The sequence below is a fragment of the Styela clava genome, chromosome 2 (assembly GCF_964204865.1).
Source record: "Styela clava chromosome 2, kaStyClav1.hap1.2, whole genome shotgun sequence".
NCBI classification, from domain to species: Eukaryota; Metazoa; Chordata; class Ascidiacea; order Stolidobranchia; family Styelidae; genus Styela; species Styela clava.
Genome location: NC_135251.1, coordinates 3689945 through 3695944, shown reverse-complemented (window position 1 = coordinate 3695944; position 6000 = coordinate 3689945).

Here is a 6000-nt window from a genome sequence, read left to right as displayed (position 1 = left end):
CTTGGTATCCCCTCTCCCAGTTGAACAAAATCTTGGCTGTGTCTATAATGTGCAGATGTTGTTTTTCGTGGTTGTTTTTTGAATTGTCGACAGAAAATATTACAATAATGAGTGGGCAATATTATCTTGACAAGCTTGAAAATGGCACACAGGAAATTATGGCCATGGAGGTCTTAATAATTGGAGATCGTAGCTAAAACAAAATGTATGTGAAATGTTTCTGAAGGGTTACCTATAAATATTTTATTTTAGGTAGATTTTTCTGCTTTGTCCATTTCAAAATCGCACAAACTAGCTAAAATTTCTGGTTCGAAACATTTAGAGTTTTGAAATTACTATTTTTATGCAAAGAGCCACTCAATGAAATGAGAGTTTGTCCATATAGTTTATATTTAAATTCCTTGTTGTAAGTCAGTCTTTTCATTATTTTGTTGCCGGTCCACAAGGTCATTTTACTTGATCATACCTTTCCGCCTATGTATAAAGGTCTGGAACCACTGCTATACAGAATTATTTAAAACCAGATTCAACCATAAGGCATCTTATATACTAATAAGATTGAGTGGTAAAATAATATTGCATTTCACTGTACCTAATGGATTTTATTGTATCAATACTTCACATGTAGACGCCTTGGCACATTTTTTTTGTTCTTTTGCGTTGTAAGATTATAACAATTGAATTCAAGGAGCTATTTGTTAGTAATTCGATTTAAACTAATATTATATTTGGCACATCTATGATTTGTTTCAAAAAATGTAAAAATCTGTGTGGCAGCATTATACCCTCATGTTCTGTTCTTCTTTGTATTGTTTCTAAAGCAATTACTTCCCACATAATACACTCTGAGGTGTGACTGCATATCATGTTACAAGCGTTAATGAAAAGATTTTTGTAAAGTATCTGTTTGTTGCCATGACAACCACATAAACATGTATATCTCAGATATCAAAAATAATTTGGTGTTATCATTGGATAGAATCTGCTTTCTAATTCGAATTAATTGAAATATGTGTTTGAAATTTTAAGATAAAAAATTTGGAATTATTCGACCGTTTTGAGTATTAAAGCATTGTTTGTAAGGCGTTTACCATTTTCATACCAATTTCAGTCTCAAATTATTGAACTATCTGTGGAATCGTGCAGTGTTGCTGGTTGTGATCGACATCTCACAACAGCTTTACATGTGGATATGTTGGATATCTAGGCTACATGGCAAAATTTTTATTAAATTTCAAAGTTTTAATATTCCTTGATATTTTTTGTGTTTGAAATTCATCCGAGGCCGTTCAAATGATCATCGTGGTCGCATATTCTTATACATTTTCAACTGGTATAAAATTGGGAAATTGATATTAGACTGTTATGTATTTGGATCTTTTGTACAAAGCCCTTGCCACTAATGCAAAAATGTGAGATTTTAGAAAAACAACCTTTGCCACATTTTGAAATAACAACTTACTAATTAATTAGGAACGATTTGAATTTCCAGCACAATCTGCATACATAACTCTAACTGAATAATTCCTATTTTTAATATTCTGAGCATTGGTGGGAGTGATTTGGGCGGGGGCTTTGTACACAAGATTCGTGTATTATACTTTCCTTTTTTTATGTTTATTGGCGGAAAATATGTCGGACTCATATGTCTGAATGGAGTGTATGCTTTGTGGTTACAGCTAGCGGATTTACAACAAATCCGTAATTAAGGCCATCAGAAAAAATTGGATAAAAGTGTTTAGTGGTTTAATTAGGTCAAGTGAGCATAAATTTGTCGTGTGCCACAGTTCAAACAAGCTGCTGTAATCTGTTATCTTTTGATTCCAGACAAAATAACATTGTCCTCATCGTCCCATACACAGCAAGCGAAGCGCAGACAATCAGATACTTTGTCCCACTTTGTCAACCATCCATGAAGAGAGTTTAAGCATGAATCATATGCGGGACACACTATCTATGTGCGATCCACCAGTATCCCATACTTGGCAGTATGATTTTTTCAACAAATTGTGGTTTTTATCAGTTTGAATTAAGAAAAGGGATGTTGAAGCGTATTTTCAGTTGTTGTGATTTGGGCAAACAACGACATGACCTTCCTGGTTAGTTCTGCCGAGTTTGATTTTAGTTTTTAGTCAAACTAGTTATTCAGGGTGTCAATGAAGTCTTAAAATTTTTTAAATTGCAAAGGGAATTTATCGATACCATATATAGTCTGTTGCCACTACAGATTTATTAAATGACATGAGAACTTAATAAACACTGATTAAAAAACAACAAACCTGGTTAGGATATATTGAGAACTAACTTCCTGACAAACTTGAAAATGTAAAGGGATTTTATGGACACCCTGTGGCCTGTATAATAAGTTTGAAAAAACATGGTATAAAGGATAGGATAGGAAAATGCTTTCTAAAACTGAGATTTTCCGCGGATAGACATCAACATATCAATACTTCAATATAATAATTCTCAAAATTTTATTTGTCAAATTCCCTTTAAATTAACGCCAGAATGTGCAAAAAAAGGAAGAAACGTGGGTATTTTTCTTCTGATTCTGTAAATAATGAAAAAAGACACAATACGGGAGTTTGTTTAAAACTTGATCTGTTGAAATAGATTAAACTTTCTTTTTCTGCCTATGTAACTAATTCTATGAACCAATTGGTGAAATGGAATATATTTTATATTTCCTTGTTTTCGTTACTACCGTAATTTTCCAAACTCGAGAAATACATTACGACAAGAGGGAGGGGCCGTTCAATATTAGACTGTTATGTATTTGGATCTTTTGTACAAAGCTCCCTCCACTAATGCGAAAATGTGAGATTTCAGAAAAAACACCCCTGCCATGTTTAGAAATAGCAACTTACTATTCATCCAGTTGGGGTTAGGAATAGTTTGAATTTCCAGCACTATCTGCATCCCTAAATAATTACTAATTTTCTTATTTTGACCATTGGGGGGAGTGTTTTGGGTGGGGGCTTTGTACAAAGGATCCGTGTATTATACTTTCCCTTTTTTATGTTTGCTGGCGGAATTACGTCAGATTCATTTGTCTGAATGAAGCGTATGTTCTGTTTTAATAAGCTAGTCCAAATAGTCCACAAATAACGCCATTGGACAGAATTGATTCTGGAAGTGCAGTACTCATTCAGATAAAAATGTTTGGTGACATTTGGTTTGGTTTAATTAGGGCAAGAGAGTACAAAAATATTTCGTCATGCGCGACAATTCAAACAAGCTTTTGTGACCTGTTTTCTTCTGATTTTTTTCAAATTGTCGACAGAAAATATTACAATGATAAGCTTCAAAACGGCTTACAGGAAATTAAGGCCATGTTCTTAATAATTGGAGAGTGTAACTGAACCAAAATGTGTTTGAAAATGTCTCTGAAGGTTTGTTTCTAGATATTTTATTTCAAGTAGATTTGTCTGTTTTCTCCATTTCAAAATCCCACAAAAACGAGTCAACTTTTCGGGTTTGAAACATTTAGAGTTTTGGATTTTACTATTTTTGGCGCAATTTTATAATTTAGAAGCGTTTCAAGCAAAGAGGCACGTAATAAAATGAGAGTTCATCTATGTATTTTCTACTTAAATTCCATGCTTTGTGTCAGTCTTTTCAATATTTTGTTGCCGGTCCATGAGGTCATTTTATTTGATCATACCGTTCCGTCTATGTATGAAGGTTGGGAACCACTGCTATACACAATTATTCAAAACCAGATTCAACCATACGGCATCTTACATACTAATATGATTGAGTGGTAAAACAATATTGCATTTTACTGTACGTAGTGGTATTTATTTGATCAATACTCCATATGTAGATGACTTGGCACTTTTTTTTTTCTTTTTCGGTGCAAGAATATAATGATTGAATTCAAGGAGTTATTTGTTAGAAATTTGATTTAAACAGCTTATATTTGGCACATCCATGATTTGCTTAAAAAAAAATAAAAACCTGTGCGACAGCGTTATACCTTATTAGTGAAAGGGTTAGTGAAAGGTTTTTTGTAATGTATCTGTTCGATGCCATGACAACCACTTAAACATGTATCTGTCAGAATTCAAAAATAATTTGGTGTTATCGTTGGATAGTGTGGTCTGTTTTATACATTTACCCAATATACTAAATTTGAAACCAATTCAAATCAATTAAAATATGTTGTTGAAATTTGAGAAAAAAGTTGAAATTACTTGCCTGTTTTGAGTATTAAAGCATTGTCTGTAAGGCATTTATCATTCTCATACCAATTTCAGTCTCAAATTATTGAATTATCCTGTGTTATCGTGCAGTTGTGCTGGTTGTGATCACCATCTCACTAACATCAGCTTTACTTGTGTTTATGTTGGATATCTAGGTTACATGGTAAATTTTTTTATTATATTTATTATACCTTGATATTTTTTGTTTTTATCCTATCAATAGGGTATTTTTCTTTTAAAACCATATGGTCAGTAAAAGCGAAGTGAGGAAACTAAAGAGATTATAAATGAAACATGATGTTTTATCAGGAACTAATAGCAAAAATGAAAGTGAACACTGAGAAGTACACTGACTTCTATAGTCAGTAGGTTAGTGCCATCACTTGAATCATAGTGTAATATAGAGTATAGCTGTGCGTTGTAGAAAAGCTACTCATCGGGTATACATATATTTTGTACTGGGCCCGCAGCATTCCCTAGAGTGCTATTGCATTTGTTTTATTTTGACTATACGTAATAGCTTGCTCGTTCATGAGACAATACTAACAGCGCCATAGGGTAAGAGTTCAATGTGGGGGAAATGGAAACGGTATTCGGATGCTTAAAATAAGACATTCAAAATAGACTCGGCTTGACGTGTAGAAAAAGGAGGCAAACCAAACTTGGTGAATTTCTTTAGCTCTTGGTATCCCCTCTCCCAGTTGAACAAAATCTTGGCTGTGTCTATAATGTGCAGATGTTTTTTTTTTTTTTTTTTTTTAAATTGTCGACAGAATTTTATTTTTGAATATTTTATTTTTAAAGTAGATTTGTCTGCTTTGTCCATTTCCAAATCGCACAAACTAATTAACATTTCTGGTTTGAAACAATTAGAGTTTTGAAATTACTATTTTTCCCGTAATTTTATAATTTAGAAACATTACAAGCAAAAAGGCACTCAATAAAATGAGAGCTCATTCATTTATTTTCTATTTTAGTTCCTTGCTTTAAGTCGGTCTTTTCAATATTTTATTGCCGGTCCACGAGATCATTTTATTTGATTGTACCTTTCCATCTATGTATAAAGGTCGGGAACCACTGCTATACACAATTATTTAAAACCAGATTAACCATACGGCATCTCACATACTAATATGATTGAGTGGTAAAATAATATTGCATTACACTGTACCTAATGGATTTTATTTGATCAATACTTCGCTTGTAGATGATTTGGCACATTTTTTTGTTCTTTTGCGTTGTAAGATTATAACAATTGAATTCATGGATTTATTTTTGAGTAATTCGATTTGAACAGAGATTACATTTGGCACATTCATGATTTACTTCAAAAGATGTGAAAATCTGTGTGACAGCGTTATTTATACCTTTGTGTTCTGTTTGTGTTCTGGCACGTTTTTTAGTCCTTGGTACCCCCTTCCGCAATTGAACAAAATCTTGGCTGAGCCTATAATACATGTGCAGATGTTGTGTTTCAAATTGTCGACAGAAAATATTACAATGATAAGCGGGCAATACTATTTTAACAAGCATGAAAATGGCACACAGGAAATTATGGTCATGTAGGTCTTAATAATTGGAGAGTGTAACTAAAACAAAATGTATGTAAAAATGGTTCTGAAGGTTTATTTTTATATATTATATAATATTTTATTTTAAGTAGAATTGTCTGCTCTCTCTATTTTAAAATCACACATAAACCAATCAACATTTCTGGTTTGAAACATTTAGAGTTTTGAAATTACTATTTTTGGCGCAATTTTATAATTTAGAAGTGTTTCATGCAAAGAGA